Below are 21,521 nucleotides of genomic sequence, written 5' to 3'. Positions count from 1 at the left end.
TTACTTGTTAAATTATACTGCAAATGCCAAATCAGAATAACATTACAGTATAGGAAACTAATTCTGGAAGTTCTGACAGTGTGGTAGTTACAGCAGGGCAGATAATCTCTCCCTGGTGAATTTTCTTGCTCCTTTAATTTACAGAACTGCTCTGAAGCAGATTTTTTTTTTTTTCTTTTTTCAACAGAAGGATTATTCACATTATGACTAGCCATGAATATTCAAAATTTGAGATATTATTTCAATGCATTTGGCCACATGTTACACAAAATTCCTGCTTGATTGGAGAAAATCAGAGGAATTCTTTGTTCAAATATTTGCATCGCCGCATTTTCCATTGTTTTGAAACAATATTTGTACATTTGAATTTTAAATGATTTTTCATGAACATAGAATCACAGAATCATAGAATATCCTGAGTTGGAAGGGACCCTTAAGGATCATCAAGTCCAACTCTTGACACCGCACAGGTCTACCCAAAAGTTCAGACCATGTGCCTAAGTGCACAGTCCAATCTCTTCTTAAATTCAGACAGGCTCAGTGCAGTGACCACTTCCCTGGGGAGCCTGTTCCAGTGTGCAACCACCCTCTCTGTGAAGAACCCCCTCCTGACGTCCAGCCTAAATTTCCCCTGCCTCAGCTTAACCCCGTTCCCGCGGGTCCTGTCACTAGTGTTAATGGAGAAAAGGTCTCCTGCCTCTCGACACCCCCTTACGAGGAAGTTGTAGACTGTGATGAGGTCTCCCCTCAGCCTCCTCTTCTCCAGGCTGAACAGGCCCAGTGACCTCAGCCGTTCCTCGTACGTCTTCCCCTCAAGGCCTTTCACCATCTTCGTAGCCCTCCTCTGGACACTTTCCAACAGTTTCATGTCCTTTTTATACTGTGGTGCCCAGAACTGCACACAGTACTCGAGGTGAGGCCGCACCAGCGCAGAGTAGAGCGGGACAATCACCTCCCTTGACCTACTAGTGATGCCGTGCTTGATGCACCCCAGGACACGATTGGCCCTCCTGGCTGCCAGGGCACACTGCTGGCTCATATTCAACTTGCTGTCTACTAATATTGGTTTACAAAAAGTTGATTACATAGATGTTTCCATGAAACACTATCAATAGTGATATGAATGTAACCAGACTGTCTTTATTTGAAACCAATTAAGAATATCCATGATAGGTATAAAATGTAGAAAATTCTAACTTACAAAATGCATTGTTTCATGCATATGTGGCTGTGAATCGTTCACCTGCAAAAGCTGCTCAACAGCATGGTTGTAATGGTCTCGGTCCTGTTGCTTCTCAGGGCAGCTTGTGACTGCTTACTGGTAATGGCATGGCTCTTACCATTAAATATTCAGGAGATTCTTAGTGAAGTACCACTCTTCTGCTGTGATCATGATGTAGTTTGATTCACAATTAGATATAATATTCCCTTAAAGGATAACTGAGTGTTGAACTTGGAGAACAGATTTTGAAATCACACAAACACCATTGATAAGCAAATTTACAGTATCTTGTTTGCCTTTAAGCTTATAATTTATAATATCAAGCAAGAAGGTAGCTGATGCATACTAGGCAAGAGGGAGAAACAGAAGTAAGGTCAGAGACCCGTGAAGAAGCAGGGAGAGTAATTTCTGCCCACTTCTTCTAGCCAGGTAACCAAGCTCCCTGGTTAGCCAAGTCTGTCTGGCAGAAAGGAGCTTAGACCTCAGCTCATGTGCTGGTGGCTGCAATGGGTTTTGGAAAAATCAAGTCCCATTTTCCTTATCACATTGGCAAATAACAAAGCACCTAAATGTTATGCAAACAAACCGACCTCAGAGCACTAACAATTTAAATGAAGAGTTGATAGCAGAGGACAACCTTTAAAACATATTTTTACGTACTGTTGGCTCTTCTGCACAGCATGTGGGAATGTACTGATCCACCCTTGCCACCTCAGTCTCCAGGCCCCAGAGCTTGTGGTTTTTCCTTCCCTCCAGGGAGGCCATCTCTACTGGCCCCCTCTTGGCTGTCGTCCTACAACTGTTCAAGCATGGGGCTGGAGCACCCCAAAGTTCAACTGAGCTCCAGGAACTGCAGAGGAAAAAAGGCTGAATATTACTGTAAATAGCACATAATCACCACTGAAATCCAAAGAGCCAAGGAGGATTACAAGGCTTTTAAAAGCTGGCTAGCACCAAGCTCACTCACGTAGGTTAGACTGATGGCTGGAATTGATGATTTGGAAGGTCTTTTCCAACCTGGATGATTCTATAGCTTATGCAAGATGTTATGAGCAAAGGAAAGCCCTTCATCTCAAGTAGCACCATGTAAAATGGTTGCATGCACAGGTCAGGACCATATTTTTCCTGAGCTGGGATTTACGAGGTGATCATTGCTAAAGGAAAGGAAGCAGTCTGCTCTGTCTCTTGTCTGTTTAGTAGAGCAAATATTGTGTATAACTGACTTTTTTTTTTTTTTTTGAGCAATAAAAACTGTATGAGCTTGCAAAAGGTTTATGTATGATTTATAGCAGAAACAACCATTAGAGTAAAACTACATTGTTTTACTCTTTCATGCTTCCTTTCTGCTTTTAGATCACATTGCCTGTGAAGTCAAGCAGGAGATTCGTTCTTTTCTGCAGATGTCTTGGAGAAAAATAACAGTACGGTTATGTATTTATGCAATGGCATTAAGCACATCATAAATGCTATCAATCAAACTGAATATTGCCAAATAGGATTCATGTTAATGCAGTATTATGAATCAAGGAGAAAACACAGGGTACAGCACCTTTTTGTAATTCCCTGAATCCAGAGGCTGGTATTTCCCAGGACTAACTACGCTAGGGGTGTTCTACCACTTCATCACTCTGTTTTATTTTAGTACAGTGGGATTTTCAATAATGACAATTATGCTCTGAAAATACTAAATGATATGTACTGGTGTAAAGTGATTTAAATGAAGCTATGCTAGTTTTATGTCATAGCCAGTGTGTGTGTGTGTGTAGTAGAAAAGCAAAAAGTTTAATCCTTGTGAACATTTTTTTTTCTTTTTTAAATTGCTATGGAGAAGGCACTTTTTTTTTTTTTTTTTAAGGAATGGAAAAAAATGATTTGCAGAATGATGAGGACAAACTAGACTTTGTAATTGTTTTATCCATAAGTAGATGTTGAACTGGACTGGGCCTCTCAGATTAGAAAGTCCAACGTACTGTTATTAAATGGAGATATATATTGAAAGTAGGTAATTTTGCAGTTTTCAATACTTTTGAAAGACTGGCAGGTTTTGGCTTTCTAGAAATTGGAAGTGAAGAAATGTGAGAGCATGTAAATTTTATACCAGGTAAGAGCAAGCCATTATCTGATTTGCAAAAATCATAGGATTTTTTTTTTTTTTAAAGACAAAAACCTGCTGAAAATTGGCTACACCAATATCTCAAAGGATTTATGTCATGTAAATCAATTCTCATAGGAGGCTTTAAATGTTGTGCTGCTCTAAATTAGCTGAGGATTAGTTTGTCCTCTAAATTAGGTGAGGATCAGTTTGTCCTCAGACAGCCTTCTGACTGAAGGAATGTATTTCATATCATTACAGTAATCTGCTACAAAAAATTGAAAATTAAACATGGTGCCTTACCCTATTTCTGAAACAGAGTACTCATTTACCATATTGCTGACATTCTAGTAGTTACAAGTTTGTTTAGATACTGAATTAGCATTATTTAGTTTTTTTTTTTTTGCTATGAAAAATAAAAACTCTGCAACTAAAAAATCATAATGAAATTTTTTTTTTTTTTTAATGGAGGAAGGGTGTTTTGTATCACAAGAAGAATCATTTTCTACAACTTTTAACTAAAGAAAAGAGAAATGTTTTTTCACTCATGAATAGTGTTTTCACAAGTCTTGTTAGAAAAATATACAAAATATACACTGTAAAAATGAACTTAATGTGTACATTATAATTTTATTGTCAACATTTGAAAATACTTTAAGAGAAAGTTCCCAATGCAGCTGGTTATTTTTGACAGAGCAAAATTTCTTCTCTGTTGAGTAAGGCATTTAAAGACATGTTTATCTTCAAGAATTTGCTTAAATGCATTTATTATTATGTATATGCAAAAATGCTTTACTGAATAGGGATAGATTGCTGGAGTAGCCGCTTAATGAAATAAGAAACAAGGTGATTATGGGAAAGAGTTGTTGGAGCGGCTGAGGGAGCTGGGCTTGTTCAGCCTGGAGAAGAGGAGGCTCAGGGGTGACCTTATCGCTCTTTTTAGGTACCTCAAGGGAGGCTGTAGCGAGGTGGGGGTTGGCCTGTTCTCCCACGTGCCTGGTGACAGGACGAGGGGGAATGGGCTTAAGTTGAGCCAGGGGAGTTTTAGGTTAGATGTTAGGAAGAACTTCTTCACTGAAAGGGTTGTGAGGCATTGGAACAGGCTGCCCAGGGAAGTGGTGGAGTCACCATCCCTGGAAGTCTTCAAAAGACGCTTAGATGTAGAGCTTAGGGATATGGTTTAGTGGAGGGCTGTTAGCGTTAGGTTGGAGGTTGGACTCGATGACCTTGAGGTCTCTTCCAACCTAGAAAATTCTGTGATTCTGTGTGATTTATGAAAACTGCTCTAAAATTTAAAGATTTTGAAATGCCCACTACAGTCTGCACCATACATCCATCTTAAAATTATAATCTCCATTTTTCTTATACAGAAATTGTAATGCAGGGGATGGTAGCAATTTGCTCAGGGCTTTTACAGTAGGTGGTATGTGATTTTCAACACACAGTCAGATGCAGAGAGGCTGGGTTTTCCAGCAACAATGTCTACCTCGTTACAATAAGGGAATATTTTCTTTTCAAGATTTCCATCCGATGTTAATGAGTGTTAGCCAAGAGATCCGGGTTCTGCAAAGTGATTCCTTCATAACAAAATATCCTATGTATCTGAGCTAATGGGCCAAATGCCCTCCCACTGACTCAAGCAATGAACCTGGCCTATTATTCTTAAGTGTTATTGACTGCACATGTTCTTACTTGACTATTATATGGCTGAAATAGGCTGGTGAGCACAATGGTGCACAGAGGACCACGATGGAGACCAGTGTGGCTCATTATGGTTGGCTGAGGGTGAAAATGAAAAAGCCTTGCTGTGTAATGGGGTGTTTTAATTGTGATCATGTTTAAAATGCATGTCAAACAGGACAAATTCTTCAAATTAGCTTTCCAAAGTCATGTTGTTTTTTTGGTTTGTTTGTTTTAAACTTCAGTCAGGACGTAGGATGAATTATTTTCTGTAATCGCCAAGTAATCATGAGAAGACAGGGGAATACTCCTGAGCATGTTCCCAAAGAAAACTTCTAGCTTTCACACTTGTATAGTATTAAACTAAAAAGCTGAAAGTGAAACTGCCAAAACAATGTTTTCTGTGCAAGTCAGTGATGGATTATAGAAAAACTCAGACTTTGTAGTTTGCAGTGGTTGATTGTACTCATTTTCTTCTGTGTCAAAATTGTGTAAAAAAGAAACCCACAAAGCAATAGTATATCTACTTTTCCTATATTATTTTATTTCCTATATATTATTTCCTATATATTTTCCTATATTAATTCTAGGAAGCTTCATATCCATTGTATGTAGACTGTGTTCAGTGTTTTGTTTTCTCCTTTTCTCATTCAGTCTTCTTATGTAATCTGAATTTATGTGCGTCTTTCTTGTTCTCCTCATAGATGCCAGGCTGAATCAGTTGCCTATTCCTTTGCTCAGCAGTTGCAGTATGTCAATGCATGATACTTTGAACATGTGTAGTATTGAATTTGTCTTTTGATCTCTTGGTAATTCCAGGGTCAGCTTATACAGGGCAATTCATAGCTGGGAAATAATATTTTTTTATTTTTTTTTTACCCTCTCAATAACTTCTCACTCTTCAAAGCATTCCTTATTTTATGGGTGTTTTCTAGTCTTTCTAACAGATTACAAGACTGTGGGAATTACCCATAATTAATTACACTCAAGCAATAGTGGAAGCATGGAATGCAAATGCTATCACTGCCAGCCTGCCATATTCTCTGCTATTAGGATCCAAAGAAAAGACCCTATTTAATACACTTTGTCTAATAAAATTAGTTGTGAGATATGAATTTGAAGCTTTTTTGCAATTTTTAGTTATTTATTTTTATAAGAGTTACGACTATCAGCAAGTCACTTAACTGGCCAGTCGCCCATATGGAGCTCTCAGCTTATCATTCATTAAATCATATCAATTATCATAAAATATAACTGTAGAATATCCTGAATTGGAAGGAATCCACAAAGATCAACGAGTCCAACTCCTGACTCCACATAGGAACAGCTAAAAATCTGACTCTATGTCTGAGAGCATTGTCCACACGCTTCTTGAACTCTAGAAGGCTCGGTGCTGATATCACTGCCCTGGGAAGCCTGTCCCAGTACCTGACCACCCTCTCGGTGAAGAACCTTTCCAAACACCCAGCCTGACCCTCCTCTGTTGCAGCACCATGCCATTCATTTGGGTCCTGTCACTGTCCCCAGAGAGCAGAGATCAGGGCCTGCCCCTCCACTCTGCCTGTGAGGCCACCATGAGGCCTCCCTCAGTCTTCTCAGTTCCAGGCTGAACAAACCAAGGCCATGCCTCATAGGTCTTTCCATGTAGACCATTTACCATCATTGTAGCCCTACTTTGGACACTCTCTACTAGTTTTATGCCCTTCTTAAGTTGTGGTGCCCAAAACTGCATACAGTTCTTGCAGTGAGGCTGCACCAGTGCAGAGCAGAATGGGACAATTGCTTCCCGTGACTGTCTAGCAGCACTGTTTGTGCTTGATGCACTTCATGGTGTGGCTGGTCCTTTTGGCTGCCAGGGCGCACTGTGAACTCATATTCAGCTTGACATCAACCAGAACCCCCAGATTTTTTTCCACAGTGCTGCTCTCCAGCCTCTTGTTCCCCGGTGTGTGAATGTAGCCAGGGTTGCCTGTTCTCAGTGCAGAATGCAGGATTTACTTGTGTTAAACTTAATGTGGTTGGTGATTGCCAAACCCTCTGATTTGTCAAGATCTCTCTGATGGCCTTTCCCCTGCTGAGGGAGTTAACAGTTCCTCCTAATTTAGTGTCACCTGCAAATTTTCTTTGTATACATTTAAGTCCTGCATCTGGGTCATTTATGAAAATGTTGAAGAGAACTGTCCCTAAAATAGAGCCTACAGACACCACCCAGTGACTGGTCACCAGCCTGTCCAATTCATTCTGGTTATTCTGTCTTGAAGTTACATAGTTCCTGTATGTAATAGGGAATCAATTATAATTCATTATAAACCTTTTTCAGGTTTCTCCCTGCTCTTTACCAAAATCTGCTTCTTTTTATAAAGAATGAATGGATTTAGGACCTAATGTTGCATTCAAAGCTGTTGCTGTAAATCATTATGCTCAAAAACACTAGGATATTGTGCTGGCTCCAATGATTCATTCACATATACCACGCTGCAGAATAAACTGCAGCCTAAGGTATCCTAAAAGGCCTTGGGAGGATACCTCAGTACATACTGTGATAGGTTTTTACAATTTATTTGGTTACTGTCCTTGTTAGCACTCCAAAATACGTGAAATTTTATCTGAATTGAAAAATATAAACATTATTCTGTAGAGAACTGAACAGATCTGTTGAGCTCATGGAGGAGTCACTTAACTTTATAAATATCCACATTACAGGGTTGCAGCATCAAACTTGTTTTGACTTCTTGAATTCCTAAATCTTTCAGTTTCTCATTCTCTACAATTCTGAATTTGTTTTTCTACTACCTTGTCTTGGGTGCTTTCCTGGAAATATGAATAAAGTTAAAACTGTGTAATTGGTGGACACGGCCCCAGAGTTCGAGAAGACAGATCTTTGGTTCTGTTCTGACACTACCATATTATCTGCAAATATTTATATGACTGTTAACATTATATACAAGTAACTGTATTAGCAGGAAATGAAAAAAGCTTTTTTTTTTTTTTTTTTTTCCCCAGTTATACATATGTGTGTACATATATACATTATAGTTGTTTCATAAAGGGTTATTTCAACACTGAGTGGCTTTTGTCTATTTTTACATTACCTTGACAAAACTTTATTACGTGTTCAGTTGTCTTAAACTGTTGCTCAAGTCAAGAGCTCTCAGAGGTTGTCCAGGTGTCTGTAGGACCTAATTAGTGATATTGTGCCATTTGCACATGTGGGAGCTGAATTTGCAACAGCTGCAACTCTTTTACTTTTTAACTGCTTTCTACTTGCTCGAGTAACTATACTTCTTTGGAAACTCAGTAAAGCAATTGTGAAGGAAATTAGAATATGAAAACTAGTGAAGGAGAAAGAAGACATACATGACTTTGGTGTAGCTTATCCTTGACATGCTGATCCATTATTTTTCATTGATGCAGAGGTTAAATCCATTAACTGGTGGTCTGCCAGTGAGGAGAGAGAGCTGACAAAGCATGAAGGGCTCAGGCCAGCAAAACCACAAAGTACTTGATCTTTGAATGTACGATTTTTATTGTCAGCAGCAAAAATGACTTTCATGTATTCTCTCTACGTGTGAGGAAATGAACGTAAATTAATAGCTACAGTAATTTCCTCTGGGTAAATCTATCTAAACGATCTTAAAAACGAGAATGCTGAAAGGCTAATGGCTTGACTGGCTGACATGATGAACATCTATAGCTATTTGCAAAGCCAAAGGCAGGTCTGGGTGCTCACTGTCTTTGAAAATCAGGTCACATCACCAATGATGTCTTTATACAGAATCCCCTCGATTTTAGGAAAATTTACATAAACATGCAGTGGTGTAACAGCCAAATGTACCACTACAACATCTGAGTTTCTAAAAATTGCAAGTCTTGGAAGTGATTGCATTATTTACCTTCCAAGAGGTGTTACACTACAGGTGGAACATTTTTACCCCCAACTGTTGAATGGGTCAGAGTTTTTCATTTATTCTTAAGAAACAGACGGTATTTAGACCTTAAGGGTACGTTAGGAAATGAACTGCCAATGTGGATTTTATAATTCATATGTGCTAACTTATCTTGCTAAAATTATAGTTCAGTGATAAAGAGAACTCAACAGTTCATGTCTGAGTGATTATAATTGTTCTGTGTTACAAGATATTTGTAAATCTTTTGCACAGGATGTCAGTTTTTATTTTGTATTTATTTTGTTCTTGTCTGAGGAAAATGATTTCTTGTCAATATTGTCATGTTACTGGATAATCTTACTAGAATATGAACTTTAAAGAAATAATTTATTTAAAAGATTAAGATTTGCCTTCATATTCAGCTAAGGTAATGAACATGAAAAATTAAGCTGTAAAATATGGTGAAGATTAGAAAGCTTTAGACATCTTACAGGGTGAGTAGCTATGGTGAACAATGGCTTTGTTTCTATGTCGTTTAAATGAACAATTTACCTATGTATTCTGTTTTATGAATTCTTCTCTTTAGTATGTAGCACAAGTATGTACCACACACACACACACAAAAAAAAAAAAAAAAAAAAAAAAAGCATCTGCATGTGGAAAAAAAGGTATATTGAAACCATTAGTCTCTTTAGGAATTGTACATCGAGCTGTAGTTCAAGGGTCTTCCCTAGGAGTGAGGAAGGCTTCTTTGCCACTAACATTTTGTGCAGACCTTTGGCAACTTGCTCAGACCCAGAGCTATCTGTAGGCTTGGGAGCTAAGTGGCAGATATGGTCTCACATCTTGGCCCAACTCATGAGCTATCTACGTTTTGTGGTAAAACTCTCTAACTATCTAGGGCCTTCTATATGCATAAAGCAGCATGTGTTAGCAAAGATAAGCAGCTCATATGCTCTCATTACAGCTTCAATGTGTAGCCTCTCATAGGTTAACTGCATCAAGAATTCTCTGAAGATACAGTCAGATAATCAAACACGACAAAGTTGCTAGTTTTAGGAAACTGCTGCCCAGTAACAGTTATGTACATGCATCTAATAACAAATAGATTACCATAAAGACCCAATGGCCTTATTTTAATACATGATTGGCTACATTCAAGTTTACTTCCCCTCTCAGCTGAGATGTGTAACCATGTGCAAACTCCTCAACTGTTACAATGAGAAGTAAAGTTGAACTACTGACTCTGGTAATCAGCAGACAGCACTCCTGCTCAGTGACTTACTACCATCTACTGTGTCCTGCCTTGTTGATTCAGGAGAGGGAGTGACTGTACCCACACAGCAAAGCAAGGAAAAAACAAGAGGGAAATGTTTTCTTTCCTTTCCGTGTGCCCTAGGTCTCTGTAATGTGGCACCCATCAGACAGTATTCACATATATTTTAGTTTTTAAGATGGATTTACAGTTTATGAGAAGTCGAGAACCAATAAAATCTGAGCTTACCTAACACCTGGTAGTACTGATTGCAATTCAGAAACATCAGACCAATAAAAAGGAACATAATTTGGGGTTAACAAGAAGCAGGATTCATAAAGGTTCCATTCATGTTGGCTAATTCATTCCTTTGAGAAATTTTCTTAACCTCTGTTTATATCTTAACAGATTGACAAGGAAAATTAAATTTCACAGGAAGGCATTAAGAGTAAGTTAACATTTATGAACTTTGAAAATTCTATGTAAACAAAACCGAGTAGTTAATGATCAGTAAAAGCATTTAAATGTTACTCTAACAAAAATAAGTTACCTGCTCTTCTTTATAAAAAGTTCCTTAGTTCTTTCCAAGGTGCCAGTTAGTGCATAGAAGAGTACAGCTTTCCTTAATTTACAAATTGAAGATTATATTCCTGTATAATAAGAGACTATGAGTGAGCATCTCACCCCTCTGGTGAGCTACTACCACATTTGGCAGAGCCTAGTAAAGGCAGAGGGCGTGTGAAGCTTGGCAGCAGAAAGCCTTCTCAGTTTTGCCATTTTGATGAACTCTTTTGGCAAAAAAAACTTCAATGAACTCTTACTATTAAAGACCTGAAGTCTATGTAATCTGTAGTTTAAACGATTGAACTGTGACAAGATCTTGTCATGTAGCTTTCAAGAAAGCACCAAATTTGCAAATGGATATTTATGGCTCTAAATGTTTAAATATAGTGTACTCCTTATCCTGAGAAATAAGTTTTGAGACAGAAAACCATAACATGGAAAAACTATTAGTAAATATCCCTACTGGCATGAAAAGGAGAACATCTGCTGAAGTCACGAGTGGTTTGTTGCCTGAGTTAGCAGCAGGACAGCCTAGAGCTGATTAGCTATGGCTTGATAACAGAACAGGAGTGCAGTGGATAGAAATGTTTGTCGTTTGAAGTTGCTTGAAATCAGGCTAAAAGCAGTACAAACATGACAGTTGATTCTTCCCCCCCCACACACCCTTTTTTTTCCTTGGTATTTTGAGAAATTGCTGTAATGACTGCTAGACTATCATTGCATCTCCAAACTGAAATACATATGCATGAAATCTCATGATTTCATCTGGTGTTCACCAGAGTATTGAAGTAAACATTTGCCCATTCCTACCCAGAAAAGCATAAAAGTGCATGCAAAATACTGAGCACATGTTCCAAAATCAAATTTAAGCATATATTTAGGGTTTCCCACATGTGCTGAGATTAGCTGGAATATGGCATTTGCATTCCTTTAAGCCTGTGTTGTGGGTCTGATATGGAGAGCTGTGAAGCCAGTCTGAACTCTGGACCACAGGCTCAAAACAGTTCTTGCATGTTGTTTTCCTGAACTCAGCTTGTGCATGGATATTTCTGAATTAAAGCAGATCTGGCAATTCAAAGACCTGTGCATCTCAAATATCCCCCAGTTAGGCTGGGTATAAGGGTAAGGTAATTATGAATGCCAACATAATTAACCTTGGCTGTCTGTTATGTTAATTCTTAAAGCCAGACTTGCTTACATGTGGAAACAGGAATAACATTCAGTAGCAGTTTCACTGTTTTCCTTGTTACCCTTCACTCCAGTCCGGAGGAGTTGTTTTGACCATGAGAGCTACTATGATAAACTGAGCATTTGCTGAAGTTGTTGTTCCTGTGAGGTCTGTAGGAAATAGCTTTCTCCTCTCAGAAAATAAATCAGCTTTGGACAATATATAATGTATGCATATGCAGGTGAGATTCATAAATAATCACAAAGCAGTTGAAGTATGTGGCCATAGTTGAAAGATCATCACGGGATATTGTTGTGAGGTGCTGTGCATTGCCTTCCCAAATGGCACAGAAGCAATGTGCAGGGTCAGGGCTGTCACAGCCTGCGGCTGCTTCTCCTCTGCACTTCCAGGGTCCTGGTCTAGCAGGCTGTGAGGGTTCGAGTGTCTGCTGTTTTCTATCAATGGTCTATCAAAAGTAACTTTATATTGGCTGGATAGGACAAGGAAAGTTTCTAAGCCTGCCTTACTCAGTTTTGCAGATGAATAAGGGCAGGTTTGTCCTTCCGCTTACACTATATACAAATTCTTTTGCATAAGATGCATCATTTTAGTATTGATCTTGTGAAAGTTAAGTGCTAAATTCCTCCTTGAGGAATACTTATTAAACAAACAAAAAAACAAAACAAACAAACAAACAAACAAAAAAAAAACAACAAAAACTATTTTTATCTATATAACATATATGTGTGTGTACATATATAGAGTGAGAAAACCTATGTAAACAGTGTATGCTTTTGACCGACGTAAGTAAGGCTTGTGTTTCCATAGTGTTTGTGACTGACGCACACCTCTGAATCTTCTCAGGTCATCTGCACTTGTCTCTCCCTGTCTTCAGCAAAAAGTGTGGTAAATTACCTCAGGGCTTCAGAGCAGATAAAGCAAGTTGTCTCTCATAACATGGTGTTAGGAACTGAAATCTGTAACAGACATAAAATAAAAGAAAATCTCAGGCCCATTTATGTGCATCACTAAGACATCCTCTCTCTGTTTCTTGTTGTTTCTGGTAAATTACTGCTAGTGGAAACACCAGTGGGGTAACTGTAGGGGTACTAATATAAGATGTGATCTGGACGGTCATGATTTTGTGAAATACTCATGGTGAGCCAAGTACAGCAAAATTCTTAAAATAAATTATTGTGTAACTCTGTCATTATGCATATAACCCAAGAGGAAAGGAATTAACCATTAAAATGTGAAAATGTGTTTTACAAATTACAAATTTATCAGAAGAAAAAATGAAAAACTAGCTTTCAAAACAGGAAAATTAGATAATTTATTAATTAATGGTTAGTATGGACCCTTTTTTCCATGTATATTAATTTATGGAAGGATTGTTTTCTTCAACATAAAAAGAAGTAAAGAGAGAAAATTACGGAAGATACTTTCTCTCTCTCTCTCTCTCTCTCTCTCTTTTTTTTTTTTTTTAATAGCAAGAAACTTTCATCAAATAACTCCATAGTAATTTACCTATAATGGAAAATGAACAGATTTATTTCCTTATTTCTTATTAATTTAAAAAGGCATTTTATCTTGGAGTGCAAGGAACCTAATAAAAATTGACACTAAATATCTATACTTAAATGGCTTATTATTTTAAAGGGCACAATAATCTTACCTCAGGACATATGTATGTGTTTTACACTTCTTCCAGATCTGTGTCTAACTGGTGCCTTTAATGACTTTTATTATTCATGAAGGATGTAATGAACTGCTGGGGAAATCCATTCACAGTTGCAGGGAAAAAAATATCTGCATTAATTTAACCTTATATTGGTTTAAACTTAATAAACTGGCTTATAAAGAGCAGCTGATAAAATATTTCTGAACAGAACAGGAGAAATAGTTACTGAAGAGGTATTGGAAGCAAAGGACAAAAAATGGGGTAAAGAAGATATGTCAAACCCCAAAAGAGCTTAGAAGTCTTGAGAATACTAAAGAGCATAGGGAAGGATCAGGAATTTGGTGGTGAGGATGTTATCGGTAGGATCATTTAAGGGAGTGAGGTATTGAGAGCATATCTGTAAGTAAATATTTGTCTTAAGCATCTAAAAACATTAATTTTGACATGAAAGTGAATTTTATGGAGTTTAGTAAATGAGTAAATGTGCAAACAATCTAAATAAGATTCCTAGCAAATGTATACAATTTGATCTTTTTGGAAAGTTAATTAAAATAACAAGGAATACGCATTTTTTTTTAAATGAAGTACTTCACTTCTGTCTTCCCATATAAGATATCTGAGTGTATTTCTGCCACTTTATTGCTTCAGCACTATATTGATTTTTATAATTCAGCTACATGCAGATTCTGTTTGATAGCAGGGTTTTAAAAATTTTGAAAGTGTAATGATAACTGAACTTGCATTGTCAAATGTACTGACACCAGAAGGTCACTACTTATTTCAGCGTATGTCTAAAACAACAAGAGGTTAAAAGGCCCTTGAAACTTCCTTTACTGTGATCAAGAAACATGGGTTTCATCCCACCTAAGCCTATCAACCTGCAATACAGTCGTTCTCCTGCCTGAGACAATTCTCTGTGCTTCAATTATCAATGGAAAAAGATGAGCAACTGCAGGTGACAGCCCCTGCCATGTGGCTCAGATGGTTCTCAGGTGAATGAACCCCATCCGTGATAGTCAGATGATGCTTTTTGCTGGCTCAGAAACAGAAGTTAAATAGCCCAGACTGCTGCAGCAGGTTTATGGACTTCCACAAGTTTATGGACAACCATTAAAGGTTATAGAGTGTGTTATGAAATTAATAGTTTAACATATTAATGTGAGAAAGCTTCCAGAAGCTGCAAAGTTGTGTCATTTCTACTACCTACAGAGTTTTGCTCTTGCTGTACTTTCATGTTTTTGGAAGGGTAAATGTTACAGAAAAAAAACTCCTAATCTTGTCACAACTTACCACATTTTTTCAGGGAAGAATTTACAGTTGGGAGCAACTTCTTTGTCCCAGTTTTCCTAGCCCTTACTCAGCTGAAGCTCCTTAAGGTCGTCATAGGTGTTTTTTTTTGTTTGTTTGTTTGTTTGTTTGTTTTTTCCTCATGAAACCTACAAATCTAGAAACAGAAAACATATAATGATAGATGAAGCTTTGGTAGGACTTAACTCAGGAAGGCAAAATTTCAGGCATTGTAGTTAGAAAAATAAAGGGGGGGGGAGTTATATATATCTATATATTTCGTGTGTGTGTGCTTTCACGTTGTCTCCATCGGTATTTATAAAATACTTGAAGGATCCTAAATTTCTCTTGCATCTCAAACATGACAAAGAAGCAGAGATAAATTTGATCATGCTTCAAGGCTTTTCATTTGAAATTTGATAAAGATACTATGTATTAATTACATGTCAGTAAGCTACAGAATGATGCTCCTCATATAGAGCAACTGTCAGCTATTGCCACTGACGTAAGTAATTTTCATTTGCACTTTTTGTACATTGTTTTTTTGGATACAATATTGAATTTTGAATTGCAGCATTTTTTTTTTTTTCTTTCTCTCACTGTTCGTAAGTTTTTAATTGTAAAAGATGCAGTAGATAGAGTTTTTCATCTAGCACTGCTGTCCTATTTTCCCATGATATCCCCTGGGGATCTAAGATGAGTTTAAGTCAGTCCATTTTTTTCTCGACTGACAGAACAAATGTTCAGATGCTTTAAAATTTAAAGAGAAAAATGTAGGGATGGGTAGATCAGTTTAGAAGAGGGAGAAAATTCCCATCCAAGTCAAATAGCCTTCTTTTTGTTTGCTTGCTTGCTTCTCTGTTGTTTTTGTTTGCTTTTAATTTTCTCTAATGATGTTACATTCTGAGAGCTGGGCGTCCCCAGCTTCCTTCATGGCATCTTAAAGACGAGACCTCCACATGTACCACCAAGGACTTGCAACCAGCAGAGAGAATTTTGCGTGAACTTTGCCAGTGACTGCACCTACGTGCACAAGACCTTTTGCATGAAAACGATTTTCATGGCACACAGTTTAATATTCATTAATATTTATGAGGTTACATGGTTGCTCTGTGTGTATTAAATAATTTTCTCCTTTTCAAGGACATGTTTAAAAAGAGCTGTTTGAGAGTTATCATGGCATAAAGTTTTATGACTGTGCAAAGCAGTTCAGAAAGTCCAAAAGTGAGCTGCTAAAACTGTTTATGCATATTTTCTGTATGTATATTTTCTGTTTTATTTACTTTGAAATGTTTTAACATAGGAAAAAATACAGTGTCATCACTGTTGTTGAAGTTTGGTGTGGCGTTGTGTCTAAAGGTGGACTCCTTCAAGTGCTCCAACATCCACACCCTTGGCTGGAGCATCTTGATGTTTGCTCTGAGTGGCATCACTGATCCACAGCCAGTGTCGTTCCGGCTGGGTGATAAAAATGTTGCGAGGTTCAGCCTTTTTAGAGGAACGGCGTATGGAGCACCGGCCCCAATTTGCGTCCATGTGCTTCTCGTGCCTCCGGGTCAGCTTAAGCGCTCGGCAGGAATCCCGGGCAGGAGCGAGGGGGTCCAGCCCGTGCTGTGACACGCGGTGGGGACCACCCGAGGGCTGTTGCTGCTCCTGGCTGCAGGTGGGTGACGGCTGGGGGCTGCCCACGAAGGGCAGAGGCCGGGATGCAGGCGGAGGCCGGGATGCTGGAGCCTCCCTCCGCTGCCCGAGGCGGAGGAGCGGCTGCTGCGCGGCGGGACCGACGGGGCAGCGAGACGGGAACCCCAAAAGCGACTCACCCGGCGAGGACCTGGGGGTGCGTGTGGGTGTGAGGGGGGCCGGGCGGCGAGGCGGGCGCTGCCAGCCCGCGGGGGGGCGGCTCCCGGCCCGGCCCCCCCCGCCCAGCCCGGCCGGCGGCGGCGGCGGCAGCGAGGCGTGAGGGGAGCGCGGCCGGGCCCCGCCGCCCCCTCGCAACTTTCGGCCCCGCTCCCGGCCACAGGTAGGCACGGCCCCGGGGGAAAGGAAAGAAGGGGAAGGGGGACGGGGGGCGGCCGGACCTCCCCGCCGGCACTGGCTGCGCCCGCTTGCACGGGGACAGGTGGCAGTGGGGGCACCCCCGCCCCACTTCGGGAGCGGTGGAGTAGCCCCGTGCGGAGTTTTGGGGTTGAATCTCTGCCTGCCGGCCGGGGGATGCTCGGCAGCTACTGCCGGGGAGGCGCCGGGGCGGTGGGGGAGCCCCGGGGCGGAATGCTCGGGGCGCGGTGCAGGTGAGAGGAGGGCAGAGGGGAGCAGGTGAGCAGCGGGTGGCAAACCCGCGGTCGCAGCAGAGCTGCCTTCATCGCTCCGCTTGCCCGGTTCCGTCAGGGAGGAGGACCTGGAGCACGGGGAGCGGGGGAACGAAAGCAGAGGGGAGACCCGCAGCCTTGGGTGGGCTGCTGGAGAGCTCGCCCCTAGCACCCACGCCGCAGGCCTCGCTCCTCGCAGCGGGAGAAGGCGCAAAACCTCCCCACCGGTCACTCAGCACACCCCTGGACGTGTTCTCCTGGAAGTTTTTACTTCCTTCCCTTCGTGGCTCTTCCTCCTCTCCTTTGCTGCGCTCTTGGCTCTGTTTAACTCCTCTCAGAATAACCTGCCTTGTTCGAGGGAGCTCTGGCAGGGAGAAAAAAAAAAAAAAAAAGCCCTCAAAAACAAACGCTATCTTTGTTTAAAGCTATTTGTGGATCAAGGTTGTGACTTAGCCGTGAAATCGCACGGCTCTTATATTGAAAACACAATACCATGTTAAAATTATCAAAGTCAGGAGGCAAAGAGGCTAAAATGCAATTCAGCAGTGTGAGACTTGAATGCAGCTTTTACAGTACCTCATCCCACTTGTGAATACATATATAATTAGACATATAGCTTTTATCTCTGGGTTTTATTTGAAGAGATACTTTGGATTATTGTTGATAATCCTCTTAATCTTCCATGCTTCTTTTTAAGGTCGATAGCTGTATCTTTAGGTGTTTTACTGAAGGTCTGATGTTTGTTTTGCTCTTCTATCAGTATGGAGTGTTATTTTAAAGCCTGTTGTCTGTTGGTGAGTGGATCAGGTTTCCCATGGATCTGTCTGAATTAGACTTGTGATTGCCTAATTGCCCATGATTGGGAAGAACAAGAATCAATAAGCAAAGTCATCCTTCTACCTTCACGCTCCTCTTACAGCATGTCTTGTATCACCCACCACAGCATGGCCTTAACCTGCTTGTCGTCGTGGAACAAATGCGGAGCAGCACACAGCACTGCTGCACCCAGGGAGCTGCTAGACAAAGCAGCATCACCGCTGCCTGGTCTGCCAAGAGCGTGCTCCTCAGGCTTAGCGATGCCCCAGCTCCCCTGTGTGTGAAACTGGGAGCTCTTTCACATCCACCAGCTCAGATGTAGTAGGAGGTGGCAAGAAAATGGGTTAAAGTATGCACCAACCCTTTGTGGGCGGCTGTTCTCTTTAAAAGTTGCAGCTACAACTGGTGAACCAGAGTACCCACTGTTAAATTCCTGTCTCCATTGCTGGATACCACCGTGAGAGTCATCACACTTTGGGAAGGGACCTAGCAGGTCCTCAACCTCTGAGTTTTGAACAGGCTCATACATTTCATAGCTACAAGGAGCTGAAGTCCCAGCTGCCCTACTGGATATCATAGGGCATTAACTTTGCCCATATATTCTGTATTAGAAATCTAAGGGCTCCAGTTAGGCCAAATATGTTAATCCCCCCAAAAAAACAAACGAAAGAGCAAACCACAAGGGAATGGAGGAATTTCTTCAGGTTGATTCTTTCACCCTCTCCACCCCCACCCTCCCATTTTCCATTTCAACTTTCCTTTTTCTTGTGCTTGTGCATTTCAGTCTCAGATGAGGTTGTTTAAATTTTCTATTTTCCTTCAGCTTAGAAATTCCTCAGATGCTGTAACCTCAGGGTTATCTCTTAGCTCTCCCACTCAGAAGTAGCCCCCCACCCTCCCCTGCCAGCCCCTTCCATCTCTTGCTTCCTCCTCAGCTGTGCCATGTGCAGAGCAAGGAAGTCAGACCACATGCCCCAGGCTCTTTTTTGCTGGGGTCTGTGCATGGCTAGCTGCCACAGCACTTCCCAAGGAGTTTGCTTTTTAGAAATGCTCCTCCTCTTCCTTGCAGCGTGTTTCTGGGGTGGGTGGTCCTGTGGCTTCAGCCCATTAGCGTGCGCCTTGGGTGAGGTGTGTGTATGTTGGGTGTCTAGGACAGGGATGTGGTGCTCCTTCAACAGATCAGTGAAGGGCTGTCCAAAGAAGAGAGACTGAATTATGCAAGAGACTCCAATGGCTCGATCGAGTTTCTTTCTTAAGTTTCATTGTCAGACTTCAATTTCATTGCTTCGGAGGTCAGACTGTTGTGTTAGGGAGCCTGATGAGCATTCGCCGTGTGGCAGGACTGCGAGTTTCTAGAGGAGCCCCGCAGAGCCCCAGCGTGACGTAGGTGTTCCCATCAAACTATTTTTCCATTAATTAAGAAAGTAGGCACCCTAGATAGTGTGAACTCTTTGATAAGGACATTAGAGGCAAGTTACTTATCTTCAGCATTTTAATACTTTTTGTAAGGGCTTTGTTTATTTCTTGCATGTTAGTCATTCATGTCTTTTGCCTACCTGAAAAATCTTTGCTAAAACCTACAGGAGCATCATCGCTCTATTTTCTAACTTCTCAATCTTGTCCTAATCAAGAATGTAAATACATGCATAATGATTTGCATGTCATTAACTTCAGAAAAACTGTCATGGTAAAAATCAATTTTGTTTTTGAATCTAATTTTCTTGCGTGAGAAGTAGCACCTGGAATTCACAAACCAAGAAGTCTGAAAATAAAAACTACTTTCAACACTCTGCTTTTTGCTTCCTACAATTTTCAGTTCAGTCAGAGAAGAAAAATAATTTACAAGTATGGTTATGGTGATTTTTTTTCTAACCACTTTCTCTCTTAAGTCTTCATACTTCAATAAAATGCTTTATTACTGTGAGAATAAGTACAGCAGAGAAAAAAAATATTTTAAAATGAGCAATATTAGTATGGTATATACTTATACTCAGCTCGCTAGCACTGATTTCATTGTGACCATTTGTGAACGCAGCATCTGACACATTCCAGAAATTTCAGAGGAAGATCCTGTATCTGTGGAAAGGAACTTTCAGATTTTGAGGAATTCTGGCAAACCAGTGGAAATCAACGTTGTTGGAGGTGGATAGCAGTGGAGTTGGCCCCAGACTTCAGTTTTCACAGTGCAGAGCTGTGTGTGTGAACTGCACGATCAGGCTGGTAGTCACTGCGTGGAGCAATCAGTAGAGAAGGATCCAACACAGGCACTCTGCCAGTAGGTTGCATGAGTGTTTTTGCTTGATATCAGAGATGCTGAGAATAAACATTTCTTGGGCTTTTGCTTGGTTGTGGAAATGATAGTGACTGAAATCTAGAGGAGCTGAGTACATGTTTTTGACCCAATCATGCTATCTTTAAGAATAAGTAGATGTGATTTAATTCATGTTAAAAACCTAGGATGTGAAATGAGCCTTTGATATGCATCATTTGCACAGAATTCAGGTCTTGTTTTAATAGGCTGTCTTCAAGCCAGTGAGTCTGTAAGCCAGCACAAGGTTACTTTGGATCAGATGCCATGGCATATAAGGGCCATCCCTATCTGAAAGCACTCACAGTCTTTGAAAACAGGGTTATCATTAGGACTGCAAATTCTGTATGCCATTGGAGTGCTTTATGCTGTTGATTAGAAATGCACATGCTGGACCCCTTCGAAGCAAACAGAAACCGACGCTGTTGGTGATGATCCAATATAGCAGCTTTAAAGTGCCTTTTCTTTCAGGAAGAAAAACAGTGCACAATGTTTATTTTGCTACTGGTTTAAAAGACCTACATTTAAACTGATGAGATAAAACATAATTGTGGATCGGATTTAAGTTCAAATTCTATTTGACAAATCATTTTGATCTTCTTTGCCATGACACATTTAGCGTATGGTTTTATCTGATGTCTGAGATACAGTAGTTGTATTTCATGCTTGGCATTGTTTCAAACAAATTTCTGTATTAGAAATAGACAGCTTATGATATATCATTTAAAAACAAAACCAAAAATAAACAAACAAACAACAACAACAAAAACCAACTTTGGACATCAGAAGGAAACCATCTCAGTTATTATGTCGTTTTGGTGTAAAGAAGTACATGAGAGCAATGTGCTCATATTCACTCTTCAGCATTTGTTCTTCTTATGCATAGGGGCTGTTGTAGTGTATGGGAAGATGTGCATTGTGCTCAGCAGGGTGAGTGTGCTGGGATCTCTATAGATATGCATGACTGAGCAATAGGATGCTTAATGAGGGCATGATGAATGAAGCAAAAAGTGTTGTGCCAACACCTTCTTATAGGCCCCATAAACAATCACTGGCCTGTTTTGCTTGCTAGTAGAGATACAGCCATAATATTCAGGACCTATGGCATTGCTCTAATGAAACTGTTATTGCGTTTTCATGTTAAAATGATTGTCACGTATAATTGATTTTGAGTGTTTCATTCCTATGTTTGGATTCTGAATGTCCATGAATTAGGTTTTGGTAAAACTGTTATACTTAGCCATGCACATAAGTT

General features: G+C 40.2%; 1 protein-coding gene across 1 annotated transcript in view; it reads left to right on the top strand.

The window, feature by feature from the left end:
• Nucleotides 1–16,807: 16,807 nt before the first annotated feature.
• The window catches only part of SHANK2 (SH3 and multiple ankyrin repeat domains 2), a 348,938-nt gene continuing 344,224 nt past the window's right edge, over nucleotides 16,808–21,521 (top strand). The window contains exon 1 of the mRNA XM_082761588.1: nucleotides 16,808–16,856. The gene's annotated coding sequence lies outside the window, so the exon portion shown is untranslated. The remainder of the gene's footprint in view (nucleotides 16,857–21,521) is intronic.

This window comes from Aythya marila, assembly GCF_965140915.1.
Source record: "Aythya marila genome assembly, chromosome: 5".
NCBI classification, from domain to species: domain Eukaryota; kingdom Metazoa; phylum Chordata; class Aves; order Anseriformes; family Anatidae; genus Aythya; species Aythya marila.
The sequence above is the reverse complement of the archived record's forward strand: the minus strand, read 5'-3'. Positions and strand labels throughout refer to the sequence as shown.